Source organism: Heterocephalus glaber, unplaced genomic scaffold (genome assembly GCF_053883595.1).
Source record: "Heterocephalus glaber isolate CG9 unplaced genomic scaffold, H.glaber_assembly_v1.0 deba00001442, whole genome shotgun sequence".
Classification (NCBI taxonomy): domain Eukaryota; kingdom Metazoa; phylum Chordata; class Mammalia; order Rodentia; family Bathyergidae; genus Heterocephalus; species Heterocephalus glaber.
Window position 1 is genome coordinate 46,479,675 of NW_028258296.1, and position 21,056 is coordinate 46,500,730.

A 21,056-nucleotide genomic window follows, 5' to 3' on the forward strand; every position below is an offset into this window, starting at 1 on the left:
CAAGAGTTCCCCAGGGCAGGACCCAAGAGGCCATCAGGAGCCATGCGGATGGTGGGCCAGCCAAACGCAGAACCCTGATCTGCTGCCAATAATCATCAGATCACCTTGCCTCACATGAGGCTGCTGTTTCTCACAGGCTCGGCAATCTGTCAGCTTGGCCTGCTCTGTGGACTTGGGGTGTGAGAGAAAATACCTCTGCTCTTTGGCCACCTGGATTCCAGGGGGCTTGAGTCATACCAACATAATTTGATCATAGAAATATCGAGTGCAATTTAGGAGCTTACTATGCACCAGGTCTTGTGCTAAGATTTTATTTGTATTTTCCATTTTAATCCACTCATTCAAACATTTATCTATTTAATCATATAGCTACTGTATACCAGGTACACTTTGGTACAGTAGCGAGCAAAGAGATATAAATCCCTGCCTTGGAGAGGCTCATGTATGTGTGTAGTGGGGGAAGAAGAGAATGGTACAATAAATAGGAAAAACATCTAGTTAAGAATCAAATGGCGTGGCTGACTGTAGGGACCACACCACGCCTCCTACCAAGCTGTGCTGGTCAACACCTGAGTCTGCACCATCTGGGCCCCAGGGCAGCTCTGCTTTGCTGCCTCACCAAAGCCCAGGAACAGACAATGGGAGTCAGGAGTCCAGTGCTCTAGGCTGTGTATCTGTGTATCTGCTGGATGGTGTTTCTGAGGCATTCAACACAGTACACAGGGTACCCCAGGGGCTGAGCCCCTCCTGCCCCCCAGGATAACCAGTTCATTAAGTCCTCACTGCTGCCCCTTCTGCTTTTCTGTCTCATACCTGCCACCTACAGCCAGCCAAGTCTTGGTCTTGGCTGTGTTTTCAGCAGAACCCAAACCCATGTTAAAGGGAAAATAAAATGGGAAAGGGAGTGGAGATTCCATTCTCAGTCAGGAAAGAACTATAGCATTTCTATTTTCTAGAAGGGGAAATGAAGTACTGGCTCTGTTTGTCAAGGTCAGCTAGTGAGTGACAGAACACGGACTTCTCTGGCATCTTTCTGACCTCAATGTGGAGAATGCTTTTAAGCACTGTATTCCTTACTTCTCTCTCAGCTGAAGAACTGACTCTAGAACCTACACAGACATGCTGCAAAAGACTTTTGGAGGAGGCAGCTCCGAGGAAGGAGGGTGGATTCCAGGGGCAGAAATGAGGAGCTGGAGAGGTCGCATTTCAGGCTGGCTGCACCAGGAGGCCAGTCTACTGGAGAAGGAAGTGGTGAGAAAGCTATGCCTTGGTGTGAGGTCAGATGCAGCCAGAGGACCCTGGGTGAATAATCAGCCAATAAGAACAGGCTTCAGACAGGGCAGAGGTACCCTGTCCTCCATGTTTTTGCTCTCAACTCTGTTTATGGTGAGACCCACGCCCAGCCTTACCTATTCCACAGGTATGGCTCCAACACTTCCTCAGACATACAGCATGGTTCACCCTCCCTGCCCACTGTACTGGAGGTGGTTCCAGCTGGAGGAAAAGTAGACACCAGCTCATGGAATACTCTCCTTTTAAGGGGAGGATGCTTTGGCCCACAGAAGGCAAGTGACTTGTTCAAAGTCACACTGTAAGATAGGAGCAGGGCTGAGGCTAGAACCCACGTTTCCTGATGCTTGCTAGGGGCCTGATATGGCCCTTGGCCTTTCTCCCAGGAGAGGGGATATTTTTACAGGGCATGTTGCTAGCTTGTGCCTCTTGTGTATCCATTGAACAGGTGGAAGCCTAGGGGGGAGGATGGTGGTGACAGCATGCATGCAGATAATGCATTACGGCTGCAGAGCACTTTCTCATGAGCTCTTGTGAACCATGAAGGGTAGGCATTATTCGCCATACTTACAGGGGGAGAGACTGAGGCACGGAAGTTCACCCAGCCCAAGAGGCTTGGCCAGGACCCAGATCCAGAAACTCTGATTCCAAGTTTCATGCTCTTTCCAATTACTCCAAACTAAACCCAGCCGGGCCTCACAGTGATTACCTTTCATTAGCTGTAGAAAAGCCTCTGCTTTGGTGAATTTCATAAAGAACTAAATCTGTCAGGAAACCAGAAAGACAGGGCCCTCATCCATCTTCTCGACAACTATTTATTAGACTTATTATTATGTAAATACAAAAGAGGAGGGGAAAACTACATTAAAAATCCAATCAAGTGGGCTGCCTGGGGAGGAGGTGTAGATAGCAGGGGAGGTAGAGGGAGCCCTGGTCCCCTGTCCCTATGGATCCCTACCTGTGGAGGAGACTGGGAAGGGCTGGGGGTAGGGGACAGGCCACAAAACCCTACTCAGAGCCAGCCGTGCTAGCTGCTAGCTGCTCTGCTTGTAGCCCTGCCATTGTCATTCCACTCCCAATTAATGAACGGTTAGGACACAATTAGAAAGCCAAATGGTGCTCTTGATCGAAACAGTGGGAGGGTAGCTTAGTAGGGCCCCTGAGAACACTTTTCCCAAGGTACCCAGACTCTGCCTGTTTCCTCACAGACCCTTTTGGGGGTGGAACCTAGCCCGCCCTGTCCTCCTGGGCAGCCCTGGCCTCTGAGGGAATGTGTTTGGCTGCCCTGTAATGGATCTGTTCACGTGGCCTGCAGCCCTCTCTGGCCAAGATGTGGGCTCACTGGTCTTTGTGCATCCCCCATGGTGCCTGCCACAAAGAACTCAGTAAATGTTCCTTCTTGCACATGTGAATACATTCCCTGGAAGTGATTATGCTCTGAGGGAAAGGAGGGGAAAACAAATACAGGCATTTCAGCCATCACCGTTGTAGGAGGCCAGGGTGAACCAGCAATGTAGTCAGCAGCCAGCCCTAGCTCGCCCAACCTTGGCACTGCCAGGCTGCACTGTCAACTATACACACACTTGTTTCTGTCACTCACCTATAGGCCCATGGTAACAGGACTGGGTCCCCAGTGCCAGAACTGTGCCTCACGTGCAGTGTGTCCTCCACTGGTATTGGTGTCAGGTAGGGGGTAAGCGGGGGGCTAAGTCTTGACCCACCAAAGCTCATGCAGCAACACACCCTGGGCACCCCTGCAGAGAGAAGTCAGCTTAGGAGGCGTTCAAGGCAGCATCACAGGTTGTACCCACTGTGGAAGGCAGACAGTCTCAAGGGCAGAGTGCCTAGTCCTGGTCCTGGTGTCCTGTGTAAGGCGCAACTGGCACAGCACACAAACTGTGTGGCTCACCTGGTACAGGAGGGATCCTGGGGAACATTCACACAGGATTATTATGGCAGACTGAGACGTTCAGCCTCCAAGGTCAAGGGCATAGCCCACATGCTATTCTAGATCAATCCCATGAAGGAGGCACTGACTATTCTTCTACACGTCATAACTGAGACATTCACATATACGAGCTAGCCCCGTAATTCTCACAATGGTTCCATGAAGCCAGCATTATGATTACCCACTTCACAGATGAGCTCATTGAGGTTCAGAAGGAGCTCAGTAGCTACTGTGGCTGACCCAGGGCAGCCATTTACATGGAAATGATTGATTCAGGCCTTGGCCAGGTCTCAACCTTGTCCTTTTGTCACTTCTATGAGCTCTGAGGCTCTAGAGGTCTTGCCTCAGCTTCTATGCTTAAGAGTTGGCCAGCAGTTGCCAGATAAGAAACTTTTTTGTTCCCATTAAGTTTATTGGTACATTTTAGGTATAAAATACAGTTACATTCGTCACTGGGATCTTGTACCTTTACATGAGTATCTTGGTTCTTATTTTTTCCCCTTCCCCTGCCCTCCCTTCACCCCCTCCTCCCTTCCCTATTTGCAAAGACTTTGTTTCCATTTTTTTCCTTTTCTCATATTTTTTCTTTTCCCTTCTTTCCTTTCCCTTACCTCTTCCACTTCCCCTACTCCTTTAGACCTTTTCTTCTTATTTCATTATATCAATTATACATTTTTTAATTACAATATCAAGATCTAGGACATTACCACAGATTTTACAGAATTTAAAAGGAATAGAAAGCATATTACAAAAAACTTTTTTTGAAATAAATTTGGTAACTTCTAAGAAGTATCTTGGAAGACAAATTAATGAAACTAACTCTGGAGGAAATATAAAATTTGAATAGCACCTATTAAAGAAAGTATATTCCTAGCTTGGAAACCTACCTATATGACAAGAACAGGCACATATACATTTTTTTTTTTTTTGTACCGGGGATTGAACTTGGGTCCTTGCACTTGCGCAGCAGGCGGCAAAACCACTGAGCTAAATCCCCAGCCTGGACTCATATGCGCTTTAACTGATAAATTATATCAAACATTTAAAGCAGAAAAAGAAGGAACATTTCTCCCCTCATTTTAGGAAATCAACATTGTGCTAATCCTAAAACTGGATAAAGATAATAGAAGAAAAAAAGTGTGAACATAGATAGAAATTTGTTTAACAAAACAACCTATTAGAAGTCAGATCTGGCAGGATGTAGAAAGTGGTTTTATTATAGGAATGGCAGTGTTGGTTCAGCATTGGAAGATCCAACCCCAAGAGTCATCATTTTAACAGAGGAAAGGAAAAAGCTATATGATCCTGTCCCTAGTTGGAGAAAAAGTATTGGACTAAATTCTACAGCTGTTCATGGTAAAAGCTATCAGGAGACTACAAGTAGAACAGAACCTTCTCAACAGATTAAAGACATGTACTCCATACTTCAGCAAAAACACCTTATATGAATGGAGAAGATACAATGTTTTCTCCTTAAGGTGGGGAACAAGGGCAGATATGACTACTCTTCATCTGTCCATTAAACTTTGAAACATAGCCCCAAACCAAAATAGTCTGGCAATAAAATGACACAATTAGGATAGGATTGGCAGGGCAGAAGTAAAATCTTTATATGTAGATGAAATGATCATCTACAGAGAAAATACTAAGAAATCTCTAGGAGCCCCTAGAACTTGTATTTGAATTTAACAGGATTAGATAACACAAGGTATATATAAAAATTCAGGTCTATGTATACTTGCTAAAAATGAAGAATTGGATATGGAAATTTAAAAGTTATGTAGGAGTACAAAGGACCTGGAAAAGTAAAAAGAAAAGTAAAGTAAGAAGAAAAAAAAAGCAGTGTTGGAAGACATTTAGTACCTAATTTTAAGACTTCCTCTAAAGCTACAGTCCAGATAAGAGACTTGAATGAGGTCCTAGCCAATGACTAGTGCTAGGCAGCAACGTCTGCTGAAAAATCACCTTCCTTTAGTGTCTCCCACCTGCTCCAATGAGGGTCCTCCCGGGCCTTGATGCACCCATGCCATGGGCAACCTCTCTCCTTGCTGTACTAGTGATGCAAAGAGTGTGGGCTTTGGTGCCAAATGGACTGGGCTCTGGTTCTAGCTCCACCACATCTTTTGCTAGCCCCATGACCTTGGATAGCTCTGGCTTCCTTCTCTGAGAAAAGGGGAGAACATGAGCCACCTCATTGGGCACATACATCCACAGTACCCAGCCCAGTGCTGGGTGTGTAGCAGAAGCCATTACCACCAAATTGTCAGCTCACTGGGATCATGCAGGAGCCACAGAGTATGACAGGCTACTCCATGCTTAGAGGACGGTGTACGTGTGTGCGGAGGAGCAGAACACTTGGGGACCATCGGGAAAGGCTCCACAGCCCCTCCCTTGAGCTGGGATTCAGGTCAGGAGAAGGAGAAATTGATCCAGATGGTGAGCCACATACTGAGCACAGGGAAGGGAGCACAGTCAGGGCTCAGCGTGGAACTCAGTGCATAAAACAAGACCATAGAAACGTAGTCTGAGTCCTTCATGCCTTTACTGAAAGAAGGCAATCAGGCTCTTCTGGATGGCTGTGTAAGTCCTCCAGTCCCAAGGCCTGCCAGATCACTTCCAGCCTCCAACTCCCCTAGCTTGGCATGAGTCTGTTTCCTCTTTACCTAACCTCACCGTCAGGAGATTACACAACTTCCTTCCAAAATACCCCCAGAGATGGGCAGGTTATTATTAAATACTGAGAAGTGAGAACTCTGAAGGTTATGTAGCTCTGTCTATCTGCAAAGGGCTTGTCCACATCCTGCCAGAGCTGTTCCTTGTATGCACCCCACCCTGCATGGGGGCCCCACAGGATCAGACAGGTGTGTGGCAGGCAGAGTCATACTGTGCTTCAACCAGTCAACCAGCCAATCAGGAGCAAATACGCAAGCTTGGCTCGGGAACTCTACGCAGACACAAAGGCAGGCCTAGGTTGAGACCCTTTCTCCAGCTCTTTTGGTTTCCAGTTGCTTGGAAGAGCTTTTGGAGTTCCTTTACTTCAGCCTGTGAGTGTCTTCTAAGGGAAGTGAGTCTCACGGGCAGCATATAGTTGGGTCTTGTTTATAAAATCCATTCAGCCACTTTATGCTTTTGATTGAAGAATTCAATCCCTTTAAATTCAAAGTACTTAGTTAACAGGTAAGGACTTTCTGGTGCCATTTTGTTAATTATGTTCTGGTTATGGGACTAGTTTCTTTCTCCTGAAAGGGTGATTAGTCTGTATTCTTGGTAAGTCAGGTTACTTGGTCAACTTTTCTGTTTTCTGAATAACTATTTATGCATTTATTAATTTACTCAATCTGTGAGTGATTACTATGTGTGAGTCCCGGTTCTAGGTGCTGAGGCCCCAGCTATGAAAAAAAAGAAAACAGGGTTCCTGCCCTCAGTTCAGCAGAGGACATAAACAATGCATAAATAAAACATTTGTACAGCACTTTAAAGTTTGTATTTTCTCAAACATCATCTCAATAAAATTTCCTTTTAGTCTTGTGACAATTGTATTTTTGTGATTCCCGAATTAAAGATAAAGAAATTCAGACTCAGATTAAATGATTTGTCCTAAATCACACCCAGCAATCGGTGAGATCAGGACTCAAACTCATGTTTTCAGACGCATTGGATCATGCACCCTGCCAGGACAAGGCCAATCAGAAGGGCTAGCAGGCGGGAGTATCCACTGCAGGGCTTTCCTTCCTCTGCCTGGGGCTTGCAAGAGGATGCTGAGGTTAGAGGGACCCCACACAGTCTCCTAATGGTTAACAAATGACCTACATTGGTAGACCACTGTCTAAGAATTGTCAGAAGGACTTGTGAAATCCTGTAGAAGAAGAATAATTGGCATTTGATTTATTTTTTATTTATTCACCTGTATTATTTTGTTGTGCAACCCTTTTCTTAGATACAATGATACTTCACCAACAGGGACTGTACATGTACGTGAAGGGGGCCAGGTAAGTAGACAGGATGAAGTGAGGAAGAACAGATGAGAAGGGCCTTACCTCCAAGGCACCCTGGTCATTCCCTCTGTAGACACCAAATGAGTGCCCAGTGTGTTCTTGGGTGCAAGAATGGTCAAAGCAAGCCCTGTCTGCCTGTTTTAGAACTGAGACAAGCAGGGTTCACTGTGCCCTGATCATGTGCATGGCTGTGTCTGGACTCCTTGTCTGCCCGGCCTCTATAGAAAGATCTATTTGGTGCTGGGCATGGGGCTCCCCTGCCAGAGAGTGCTGTTTCTGTCTGTAAATGGCTCCAGCTCCTGGAAAAGCAGCCACAGACCAGTGCCTAGCAGCAAATAGATCACTCCCCACAGAGCCTGTGATTCACAGGGCAGAAAGCCAGCCTCCCGAGGCAGCACAGGGAGGCAGCAGCCCCAGGAGGTGCCAGCAGGTGCTTAGGACTCTGGCCCACACTTAAGGACAGGATTTACTTCTTTCCTTCCCACAGCCTGTCCGGCTAGTTTGCCTGACTCCGACACTGTTTCCTTCAGGGTTGGAGAGAGTTTCTATCCCAGTTGTGCAGGGAATTTCTCCAGAGGTTTAAAAATCATCAGACCAACCAGCTGAAAGCCTGTGGCAAGCTCTTCTTTGCCATCCCTCCACAGCAAGGAGACCCACTACCCATTGGGAATGGGCAGCCCCCTCCACTCTGCTGGACAGAGGGCTGTGCAAGGGCCCCTTGTACACAAGTGAGCAGATGTGTTCAGCAGGAGAATAAGGGACAAGGGAAGAGTGGAGAAAAGGAAGAGAAGGGAAGGGGAAAGAGAGGAGGGAGGATCGGGTGAGAAAGGGTTTCAGGAAGGTCAGAGAAAAAAGAGGAGCAAGCAGAGAAGAGAGAGCAAATACAAATGAAAAAAAAAAGAATACAAAGGAGTAGAATGATTTGCTATTATGGGGATCTTTTCTTTGGGGCCCAATGCTATATTCCAAGGTGGGCTGAAAATCACAAACATTTCTGGGTCTCACTCGGGGTGTCTGGCCTTGAGGGAGATGCACAAGTATAACATGCAGCCTTCATCCCAAAGGGATTGATGATAGATTGACCAGGCTGCAGGGCTCCTATGAATATATAGGATGTAGATAAAATGCTTTGCTGGGAGTTGAAAAATGGTGAGGGCTCTGACTCCATCACTCACAGGTGAGCCTGGGCCTGAGCCAAGGCTTCCTTGAGCCTCAATTTCCCCTTGTGAAATGGAGATATCACAGCATGTCCTGCTGACCTTACATACCCACTGGGACTCTCAGAGGAGACGCTGTAGCTGCATATGCTCTGTAAATTCTAAACTCAATAGAAATGCAGGAAACAGGGAGCAAACAGGGGCTATACTGATACTGGCCCTGAGAACTCAGAGGGCAACAGAGGGAAGAGGGAATCCTGAGAGAAGTTCCAGGGGCAAGGGCCTGAGGCTGGGCTGAGACCAACAGGTCTAGAAGGGACAAGGAAGAGAAGAGGGGAGTGCAGGGAGAAGGACGTGCACCCAGAAAGGCATGGAGGTAGGAGTACATTTGTGGAGTACATTGTGTCTTACTTGTGGGAAAATAAAATCTCCCTTCCTTCCTTCATTTCTCTGTCTCTGTGCCCCCCAACACCCCCATTTTCAGTACTGGGAATTGAACACAGGACTTCATGTTAGGCAAGTGCTATACCACCAAGCTACACCCCAAGTCAAACTCCATGTAACCTGCATTCATGTTTCTTAAATATTTCTACTGTGACCTAAAATAAGAAACATATATCACAAGCAATCCACACACATAATCAATCAATCAATCAATCAATATATAGAGTAGAAATGACAGTTTGTAAGAAACAACAAAACAGCATTCTCTCGTATTAGAGGTGTGATCCATCCTGTGATATTTCTATTCTGCTCCATTTAAGTTTTCCAAAAACACTGGTTGTGACCTACTAAGTTAACTTCATGAACCACTATTGGGTCAGTAACCTGCTGTTTGACAACACTGCCTCCACTCACCCTGCTGCCACATTCACTTCCTGCCCTGCACTGCCGGGCAGGCATCTGTGGCCCTACAGGACAGCAAACCCCCTGAGGACAGGAATCTTGCCTGGCTCTCCCAATCCAGCCCCAGCAATGTGCCAGGTGCCAGCAGGTATTTTATTTATTTATTTATTTTTATTTTTTTTTGCACTTTATTAAATTCTTTTATTGGTACATTGTAGGTATACAACACAATTACATTTCTCACTGGGAATTGTATCTTTACATAATGCATCTTGGTTCTTATTTTTTCCCCATTCCTAGCCCTCCCTTCACCCCCTCCACCCTTCCCTATTTACAAAGACTTTATTTCCACTTTTTCCATTTCTCAGCATTTTTCCTTTCCCTTCTTTCCTTTCCCCTGCTCCTCCCACTACCCCTACCCCTTTGGACCTTTTCTTCCTATTTTACATTATCGATTATTCATTCTAATCATTGGTACATTTTAGGTATACAATATAATGACATTCATCATTGGAAATTTGCACCTTTACATAGTCTCTCTTGGTTCTTATTTTTCACCCTTGCCCAGCCCTCCCTTCAACCCCTCCATCCTTCCCTATTTACAGAGATTTTGTTCCTATTTTTCCATTTTCTCATATTAATCCCATTCCCTTCTATCCTTTCCCCTAGCCCTCCCACTTCCTTCCCCTTTGCCCCTTTCCTTCCTATTTCACATTACCTACTATACATTTAGTCCTTATTTACACTTTCACTTTCTCACACTAGAGAAACTATTCAGTATTTACACATGTGTGTCCTATTTATTTCACTTAAGAGTATGGCCTCAATGTGCATCCACTTAGCTATAAATGTCTCTAATTTCTCATTTTTGATGGCTGAGTAGTACTCCATTTTATAAAAAACCCCACATTTTCTTTATCCAGTCTCCAGTTAATGAGCATGTGGGCTGTTTCCAACTTTTAGCTATCACAAACTGTGCTGCTATGAACATGGGTGCACATATATCACTGTGGTATGATTCTTTTAATTCTTTGGGGAAGATCCCCAGCAGTGGAATAGTGGGGTCAAATAGGACTTCCAGTCCTAGTTCTTTGAGGCATCTCCATACTGATTTCCACAGTGCTTGCACCAGTCTACACTCCCACCAGCAGTGGAGCAGGGTTCCTCTTCCCCCACAGCCCTGCCAGCATTTGTTATTGGTTGATTTCATGATAGCAGCCATTCTTTCTGAAGTGAGGTGAAATCTCAGCATTGTTTTCATTTGCATCTCTCGAATGACCAGTGATGCTGAACATTTTTTCATGTATTTATTTGCTATTTCTACTTCTTTGTGTGAGAAATGTCTGTTCATTTCAGATGCTCATTTTTGGATTGAGTCTTTAAATTTGGGAGGTCTGATTTTTTAAAGTTCTTTATAGATTTGAGATAGTAGACCTTTGTCTGAGGAAGAGCAGGTGAAGATTTTTTCCCACATTGTGGGTTGTCTCTTCACACTGCCAGCAGGTATTTTAAAAGTGCTGAGTAGGTTAATTATTAAGTGGGGATGTCTGGCTGGAGCAGCGGAGTGCGAAATAAAGTGGGAAAGGATGGGGAAGACCTGAAAAGCAGACCAGTGAGGTGCACTTTAAGAGTACGTACAGTGTAAGGGCAGCAAGGGCAGTCAGCCCAGGCAGGAAAGGAGGGCTGGGCCCCAGACATGGGCTGCAGATGCTACCAGGAAAGGCTCTTCTTCGAGACCACTTGAAGGGAGAAATGACAAGGCTTTATGACAGAGCTCTAAGAGGGGCAGAGAATAAGAGAAGAAGAAGACCCTAAGTTTGTAGCCCGGCAGCCATTCTGCCCACGCCTTATAGTTTAGTAGAGACCTGCAGTAAGAGGTGCTTGAATTTATTGAATTTACTGTGCACAGGTGCTGTGCCAGCCCCCTTGCACACAACCACTGTGTACAGCCATGGGTCTGAGGTCACACTGGTGAGTGGCCCACATAGGAGTCAAGTCAGATGGGTTTGAATCCATAGTCCAGAGTGTCTCCTGCACCACTCTGCCCCTATGTTGGCTCTCACCACCACCTCCTGGCATCCATTTGTGTTTGACAGTCTACAGGCCCTGATTTCTCTAGGACGGGAGCTCACCACCAGGAAAAGAGCAGATACATGTTTCGGGGTAGGAGCAAAGGAAAGGGTGAAGGTGGCATCTGGGTTGAATGCTCTAAGTGTAGGAGCCTCCAATAGATGAAGAGCATTCATTCATTCATTCATTCACTCATTCAACAAACATTTACTGAGCACCTTCTATGTGCTTGGAACTAGCCAAGGTGCTGAAGATACAATAGAGAACAAGACAAAGTTCTTTGCCCTTCTGGAGATCATATGCTGAAGAAAGGATAGAGAGCTGACAGTAATCAAATAGATAATCATGCCAAGAGGAAGTAAGTACTAAGAAGAAAAGCTAAGCAGGCTGGGCTACTGTAGAAATGGTAGTCTTGGGTGATCTCTCAAGGAGGCAACATCTAAACAGAGACACAGGAAAGAGCTCCAAATTAGCACCAAAGTTCCAGAGTGGGAGGATGAAGGAGCAAGAGCAAAGACAGTCAAGGCACACCATCAAGGAGCAGAGTGCCTCCAGGGAGCCAGGCGGGGATCAGGGCCGAGAACAGCACCACAGCCAGGAGGCACGAGTGTCCTCGCTAAAATCACTGTTGAAATGCCTTGGCCAGGGACTGCCTGGCCAGGGCACACCTCCTGGAGGACTGTGAATGTGGTTTGGCCCATTAACAGGATAGCATGCAAAGCCCCTGGAATCAGCCTCAGGGATCCAGAGCCACAGCATGGGGAAAGCTACTCTCAGACTGGTCTAGGCAAATGCCACTCCCACAGCTCCTTAAGAGGAGACGTGGGCTGTGTCTGCCGGGGTATCTTCAGGGCAGGAAAGGGCAAGGCAGGGTAGACATGCAGGGCTCTTCCCCATAGGCACCCCTTCCTGTAGCCTCGCTTCCCCACACTGGACTTAGGAAGGGAAGAACTACCCCTGAAGCTGGTGCTGGTGACCTCAGGGGTCTGGCAGCCCTGACGGTGACCCCTCTTGTCCCAGCTCAGGTGGCACCACCTTGCACCAGAGTTGGCAGCTTCTGGCACCTTAATAAGGGAGAGGAGCTTCCAGGCCTGGGTGCCATTTCCCTGCCTTCCTTTTCCCCTCAAAACCAAGGCAGCTGGCAAAGGAGGGAACCTCCTCTTTGCTTCTCCCATCCACAGATCCAGCACCAGGAGGAAGCCCACTCCTTCCTAAAGGGAGATGCTGAAGGCTGGACTGAAGCTCACTTCAGGTTGTACCTAATGCTAAAGAGGAGAGAATCCAGAAACTTCCACATATGCTTCCTCTGGGCCCAGTGCTTCCCCCCACCCCTACCAGGCTTGGAAAGCCAGAAAGAGGGAGAGGGTGTCTCTGGTTCTCTCCTTCAGCTCTTCCTTGGATAAAAGGAGACTCTCCCTCTGAGCCAACTCCCGATCAGATGAAAAAGAAAATACATCAACATCAACAGCATTTTACTGAACACTAATGTTTTAGTATTATGCTACATGCCTTATATAAACAATCCCACCAAATTCTCACCAAATTTAATGAGGTACCATTATTCCCACTGTATGGTTGAGGACACCATGGCACAGAAAGGGTAGGTAATTTACTTGATGTCACAAAAGTGGTGCAACCACATGTTGGACTTCTTTAATCTCCATTTCAGATGCTTTACATCAATAGCTCCCATTTTCCAAGGAGGTCAGGGTGCCCTGCAGGGTCGGAGGTGTCTACCCACTCTGGCCCATCAGTGCAGCTGGAGGTCACGGAAAGGTTGTTGGAGATTGAAAGAGCACCACTAAAGAGAGTTACTGGTGTACTGTGAGTCTAGCCAGCAGTGTGGGGCCTGAAGGAGTGGGTCCTCTACAGCTAGAAGACGGAAGAAAGTTACTATCTGATTCATGTCTGAATAACCTAAAGCCAAGTTCTGTGCTCCAAGGCAGTGCAGTCAGCAGGGCAAAGGAAAGTGGCCTCCAGGGGTTTCAGGAGAAGGGGAAGTGAGTTGAACCAGACCTGGGAGACAGCATGCCTGGAGGCTGCCTGGCAGGTGATGGTCCCCAAAAGGAAGCAGAGAGGCTGCTCAATGCCTAGGGCTGAGAAGGGAGCTCAGCACCCACCCAAGTAGAGGCAACTGCTTCCTGGTAGTTGTATGGGGCACAGGTCTCCAATGATCTCCTGAAAGTGGCCCTCAGGGAGAAGGAATCAGCTTTAAACATCAGCCAAGCCCAGAGAGCTTGACCTCAGCTCCTGACTCAAGTGACAGCTGCTGTGCCCCATCTTCCTCTCCACCCCTTGCCACTGCACCAACCAGGGAGACCATGGGTAGCAATCTGGGACAAGAGGAGAACCCCAGTGAGGGTACTCTCCCTTGCCCCTCCAGATCCACTTTCTTCCCTTCCCTACCTTCTGCATGGAGGAGCTCATGTGAACCTCACTGTTGGGCTCCCTTGCCCTCCAACATGAGGCACTGCACAAGAGCCACAAAGCTTCTTAGAATAAATGAAGGAGTGAACCAATGAGACGATGAATTCATCTAGCTTTGGAATCAAATGGACTAAACAGCCAATACTTATTAAACACTATCTGCATGTCCAGCACCGTGCTAGGCACTGAATGGGGAACCGCAAACAAAAGGGCACTATTCTTGCCCTTGAAATGCATACAATCTGGCTAGGAGTGGAGGCCAAAGGTAACTGACAGTCCCTGTAGCAATGCTAGTAACAGCTGGGTTAGGTAGTGCATGCCTGTAATCCCAGCACTTAGGAGGCTGAAGCAGGAGGACTGCCATGAGTTCAAGGCCAGCCTGGGCTACATAATTGTTGGGAGCGATGTGTCACAAATCACTATGGCCAGGCCTAACTTGTCTCCTCCTGAGGATGAGGCAGAGCCCCGAAGGAAGAAACCAGGTGGCAAGAGGGTGTGGTGGAGCAAGGCCTGGCCATTCAGGCTGTGGCCATTCATCCATTCAGGCTGTGGCACTTAGTGAGTTCAAGACCGGCCTGAACTACTTCTTGGTGAGACCCTGCCTCAAAAAACAAAAACAAAACAAGCAATGGTAGTAACAGCCACCAGTATTTGTTGATGTTTTATTTCATTTATTTTACTACGCCAGGCATGGTTCTAAGTGGGTAGTTATGTGGTAAGTCATTTTAATCCTCATCACTGCCCCATGAGGAAGGTGCTATTATCTCTGATGTACAGATGAGGATCCTGAAGCCTAACATGCAGCTTGGAAGTAGCTTACCGACACCCAGCTAGAGCATCAAATGCACAAAGGACAGATTGTGAATGTTGCACGAGTACAGAGAGGAGGGAGACGTGGTCTGGAGCAGTCAGGAGTGTCGTGAAGGCCTTGAGAGAGGGGCAGGACCCAAGCTGAGCCGTGACCCCTGGCCATCTCTTTCTCTTCCTCACCAGAGTGTCTGGAGCCCCAGGGAGACCACTGCATATTAGATGATTCTGTGAGGGCGCCAGGACGTCATCAGCACTCCCGCCGGGCGCCTCCCCAGTTCCGGAGCCCGAGGGGGCAGGAGCCCTCGGCAGCTGCTGATTAATTTCCACTGACAAGAGGTTGCGTCTTCGGCAAGCACGGTATTAAATAGCTCCTTTTGATCATAATTAAGTTTCTCTGGGGCTGATGCTATAAATAGACATGCCCTATTGATTGGAGGGTCTGGGCTGTGAGCTCAGCACACTCTGGGAACCTTTCCAGGCCTGGCCCGATCTCTCGGGTCCCACTTTTCTCTTCCTGATGTGCAGCATTCCTGATTTCAAGGGCAGGTGCAGTCAAATACTATGCTTGGGTTCAGCTTATTGCTCCTACCCCACAATTCATTCCAGGGTTGGCTCACTGGGTTACCTGGCTTCCCAGGGAAAATCAGGACACTGGCTCTCTCCTTTCTCTGGAAATATCCCTGCCCTTCCCCATTGGGCCTGAACAACTTCCTATTATACCAGTAGGGAAACTGAGAACCAGATCAGTCACAATCTTGTTGAAAAGTCTCCGGAGAAGAAACTAACTCACTATTAGCGTTGTCTCTTCCTTTTTCTTTTCCTTAACAATATAGGGCCAACGTTCTTTTTATATACTCAGTGCTAGGGCTAAAAGAAGATAAAAGGACAGGCCAGGGGCCTACAGAGCCCAAGGTCACCATAAGGAACCATCTAGAATACAGCACTTTGATTACTATCCTTCTGCCCAACACATTTTTATACTGGTGAAAGAAGCCTCAGGTGCAGATGCTTTCTCCCCCAGTAGACAGCTAGCAAAGTCGCTCCCCAGAGCGCAACAGTTCTTTCTCCAAGGCGCTCTCCAGTTCCCCCAAAGCCTTCCAAGAAACCACTGAACAGAGATAACGTTCTGCTTAGCTCAGACTGATTTCTTGGCGCTTGGTCCTATTTTGCCCTGTCCACTCTGGGCATGCGAGGGAACAAGGCAGTGTGGTGGAGAGGAAGGGTCTGCCCTGAAGTTGCCAGACTTTGCAAGATCCCACCTCTGCCACCAACTAGTAGGGGTGCTGGCAAGTACCTTACTTCTCTGTGTCTCACTTTTCTCATCCATAAGCTAAGTGGGTGAAATGAAATTACCTATAAGGTTCTTTTTAGTTGCAAGTTCTATAATGGTATGCATGTAAGGTTTTCTGAATACATGCACCAGGAAAAGAACTTGGACGAGCCCTTACTATGTTCTCACTTTAAAGCAAGATAGTGCTTGTGCCTCAAAGGAGGTATCTATAGAGGACAGGTCCTGGTGTCAGGCTCTTGCCTTCCACTCTATATGGCAAACCATGGCCCCAAACCATGGGCCAAATCTGTTCCATCTTCTGTTCTTATAATTAAAATTGAAAAGAACTCATGCTCATTCATTCACCTAATGTTTGTGCTTGTGCTGCAAAAGCAGAGTCCAGTATCTGTAACAGAGACTATGCGACCCACAAAACCTAAACTATTTGCTCTTGCACTTTACAAAATAAAATGGCCAACCACTGCTATGGCTTGTCAGGGGGCAGGGTAAGGGGAGAAAATGACTTTCCCAGCTGAAGTCAGACTTGAAGTTATCCTAGGCAGAGCAGACTGCCTGTTCTCCCCTGTCCTGCAAGTGAGGATGTAGCAGGAGTCACTGGCACTTTTCCAGGCAACACAGTAAGGTCCCTTGAGCCCCTTAGACTCTATCCGGGACCCTGAAGCTTTGGAGATGGGCTTTCCCCAAACCACTAACATAGGTACACAGAGATAAAGGCATATGTGCACACACGCACTTTATTTTCATTCTGGTGTGTGACAGTGTGAGCATCTTAATCCATCTTGTATAAGGGGCATCCAATCTGACCAGGCTATACTCAGCTGTGCTGGGTTCTATGCTTAACCTGCTCCAGGAAAGCTCCCCAATCCCCTGCAGATCCCTGTGCTGAAGACAGGGTAGAAGAGAGTCTCAGATCCAATTCATCGTGCTCAGAATCAGAGCCATTCCCCAGGAAGACAGGAAAAGTTGGTCACTGACAGAACAGAATGGAGGCCCTGTGAGCTTCACTTAGCTCTCTGATGTATGAACAAAACAGAGGAGCTGCCAGGGAACTGGGGAGCAGAAATGGCTGGAGCCAGAGGGAGGAAACAAAGACATTAAGTAGAATCAGAACTGATGAACTAAAAACACATCACCATTTAGCCTCCATTCTCTGTGCTCCCCAAAGCTCCTCCAAACTCTCCAGCCGTGAGCTGTTCAGCTTTGGCTCCTGGGGGTGCTCCCATTCTCCCCACACCTCTCCCCTCTGGCCCTTCCATCTGGCATCTGTCCTGGCAAACAGCATCACGACAGCCCCTGGACCTCCCTCCCGGGGTCTCGAGCATCTACCTGGTGTGACATGGGAGACTTTGATTGTCTTCTCTTCCTCAGCATGAAGCTGATCTGGTTTTTCAGGGTGGTGGAGGGAGGAGGTAAAAATCTCTTGATTAGTTTTTACACAGAGGCTGCCGGAGGCCATATGCCGTGTTCTCCAGCTCTGCCATTATGCATCTTGCTTGTAATTGCTTTAGAATGACACTCATCATGTTCTATTTTATCACCCAATGACAGATCCATACAGGAAAAGGGAAACACATTTACTCACACACTCACAGAGCAAGCCAGACTGCATAACGGTTGGACAGAGTAATCGTTCTGAAATTCCAAGAGCTGGACCCTGTCCACTTGCTTAAATAGAGAAAATGTTGCACTCATGGCTACTGCCTCTGCATATCAGAGTGGACGGCCTGGCCCGTGTTTCTAGAAGCATTTTCCCACATTCACTGGCTCCCTCTAAACTCTCCACAAAACCCTCAGCCTCCTTCTGTAATTCCTTAAGGATGAAGACTTCCTTCCAGGGGCAAAAAGCAACCTTAAACAGAAAATCAGGCATGGGAGTTATTCCCTGGTGTTTAACTGCTCCACCTTGAGCATCCTGACATGAAGGCCCTTCTTTCTCACCAGGCTGAGCTTTCTTGTTATTTCCATTGCCCCTGGCAACTCAACCATCCACCACTTCCCACCCTCAACAGACAGGGGTCTCTCATTCCTAAAGGCCCCTGACTTGGAAGGGAGGCTGCACTGGGCTGACTGAAGACATCTGTATCCTCTTCCGGCCCATTCACGCAGAAGACCTAAGAGACCAGCCGCTGTGCTGGATGCATCTTCTCCACCAATGCTGTCCCCTATGGACGCCATGTGACACACAGCAGGTACACAGTAGAATGCTGGCAGAGTGTCCCTTCTCAGAGGCCTAGGTGCAAGAAATGCTTCACAAACAGTCCCAAAGCCCAGCAAGTTTGGGCCCTAGCTCTTTCCCATCTCAGACTAACAACCCCCATGGCCCACTATCAGGACGTATGTCCTCTACCAGAGCTGGCTTCAGAGTCAACCACAAACAAGTCCTCCAGGAATCTCCCAGCTACTCAGGGCTTGAGATCTGGGTTCAGAGAAAATATCTCAGAGCCACAGGTCCTTTCTCATTAAGGGGGGCTGATCCTCAGAGCGCTTGATAAAGTGCAATTAGCAATCCTGTGGATGGCTCACTGACCTCAGTTACCCTCCAAAGAGAGAGGCAGGGTCTATCTTGGGGAAAGGGGATGGCATGAGGCAAAGTTCAGCCAGGGCTGGGTCTCCTTGTCCCTCCTTACCGCAGAACTCTCAGGCCCAAGAATTCCCAAGAGAGTGGCCGAAACAGCCCCTCCTCTAACCTAGAAAGTGGCTAGGGACAGAGCACTGGATGATCCTTGGGAACCTGGGACAGAGGTGAGGTGGGGGAGATACTCCACGATGACCACCAGTCAGAGGGAAGAGAGAGAAGCTTAACCTAAAACAGCCTCAGTCCAGGTGGATACTTTCTCCCTAACCCTTTCTTCTGTGAAGATGGGAATGAGCTTAGGTCCCCTAGGATGGGGAGAGAAAGGAGCAGGCTGTTTCCAGAACACTTTTCTATTTTCCTATTGAGGAGTCTGAGGGGAACCACAGCTGTAGGAGAGGTTAGCAACTGACTGGGGAACACCGTCCAAATGCCTGCTTTGCCCTCTAGAGAAGCCTCCCTATCCTCTAGGGTAGTAGCTTGCCCTCTCCTGACTCCCTTCCAGAGCAGCAGGAAGGGGGCCTAGACAGGGACAGCCCTGACCATGCTTTTGTCTCAGGAGGAAGGAGTGCAGCTCCGGGATGAAGGTCTCTGTCCACTGACCTGGGCTGCAGCCCAGCCTACTTCGCTCTTCCCTGGCTCAGCTGCCAGGAATCAGCAGCCAGGATTCTGAGGTCCACCTGTCCTCATCATAAATGCAGTGGGCAGCCTCAGCTGTCCCTCAGAAAGCAAACATCAGTGCCAGCAAGGCCACTGTGCTCTGAGCAGCCTTGCCACCCCTATCAGACCTAGCTGGCATGATGTGTCCTGGTCTTTGTTCCATGTGTCCAGTTGCCTAATCAACTCATCTCTGAAAAGAGATGTTTCCTTATTCACTGCAGGAAGCTCCAGGAGAGGGTAGAGTGGAGGCCAGTGTGTTGGGGACAGGCTTTCTTTTGTTCCTTGGCGTCTGAAGGCCAGGGTTGACCTCTCCTTAGTGCAGGGGTAGAGCCTGCTCTGCCAAGGCCCATCGCCTCCTCGCAGCTGCCAGCATTTGCCAAGCTTCTCTCTCCACCCCCCTTTTCCATCTACTGTCTACACACCTTCTCTTCCCCTCCCCTAGGCTGAAGACATGTGTCATGGGATAGCAATGGGATGAGGACCCAGTATGGTGCTGACCTAAGGAAATGAGTATTTTAGGGAGGCCAGGAGGAGACGGTTGAAGATTTCATAGCATGAAAAGATGAACGCTGCAAGGAGATACAGTGATTTAGGGTCAGTCTGACTGTGGTTGCTGCCTGCCTGATTCTGTGGCTAGTAACTCAGCCTCTCACATGTAAGACAAGGGGGTTGGCTATGTGCGTGATGCCCACAGAGCTGAGCCCTTCGGCAGCTCCAGTCCCACTTCTGTTCTTCCTGCAGCTTCTGCCCTGTGTTTCCCTGGCCCAAGTTGCTAGCACACCATCTGGTATTTCTGGGTGAGCCAAGAGTTATTTACCAGTGACAGCTCTGTTCATCTGGCCATCACCGCCCATGTGCAAGGGCAGAAGAGCTCATCCAAGCCCCAGTGACAGCTAACACTGAGCACTCACACGTGCCAGGCCCTGGCCTGGGCACTTCATAAATGTCATTATGCTTAATCCTCATGGCAATCCTCATTTCCTGAAAAAAGAAACTGAAGTTCACAGGTGGCCCTCTGCTTGATCACAATGTTAGAAAGTGACAGAGCCACTGTCTTCCTTGCCGGCTCTTTCTAACCCACCATAACCAGTGGGATAGTCCTGTGAGAAGCCAGGCCTGGCCCAGCCAGGCGCAGGGGTTATGGCTCAGGCTGCAATCATAGTCTCAGGACTGGACAGGTCTGTGGTCCCTTCCCCTTCAGCCTGGGGGAAGGTGCAGAAGGCCTCAGGACAGGAAGTTAGTCCACCGGAGAGGAGAATCTAGTCTCTGCTTACTCACTGCTTTTCCCAACTCTAACCAAAACAACCACATCATTCATTACATCTCATACTTAGGACTGAGAGCCCTTACCTTCAGGTAGGCTTCAGTACCTCAGCAGAAACAACCTGCACTTTTGACCAAGCTCAAGTCCATGTCTCTACCTTGTCCACATCTGTCCAAACCTCCCCACTATCTCCCACTATGACATTTAGTCCACATGGGTCATAGTGAAGACTCTGGAGTAGGTTGGCAAAATGGCCCCTAATTCTCTCCAGCCCTTTGTATTCCTATCCTATGTAATATGATGTTGTGGCTCCTGCAAAGAAGGTGGAATCTATTTCTCTACCTTCTTTGAATCTGGGCTTGGCCACCTGATTTCCTTTGGCCACTGGGACATTAGCAAATGTGACATAAGCAGAGGCTTGAGAGGAGCTTGGGTATTAGGGCCTGTTCTCTTGTGCAGCAAGTGGGAGTGCTGTGACTGGCACCAAGTGAAGGATCTGGGCTGGCCTGCTGAATGGTGAGAGACCAGAGCCAGGTCATCCATCCCTGCTGCCCCAGGTGATCTGAGCCAGCTGCCACATATGTGGGTGAGGCCACCCTAGATCACACATCCCTGCCAAGCCACAGCTGATCCAGAAGAACAGCTCCCCTCCCCTCCCTGGTGGAGCCAGCCAGACAAAGACAACTGCCCAGTCCACTCAAACCACAGAATCACGAGAAATAATAA

At 48.0% G+C, this 21,056-nt stretch overlaps 1 protein-coding gene across 2 annotated transcripts in view; it reads right to left on the reverse strand.

Moving 5' to 3' along the window:
• The window catches only part of Kcnd3 (potassium voltage-gated channel subfamily D member 3), a 215,914-nt gene that overhangs the window by 169,484 nt on the left and 25,374 nt on the right, over positions 1-21,056 (reverse strand). The gene's annotated exons all lie outside the window — the stretch shown is intronic.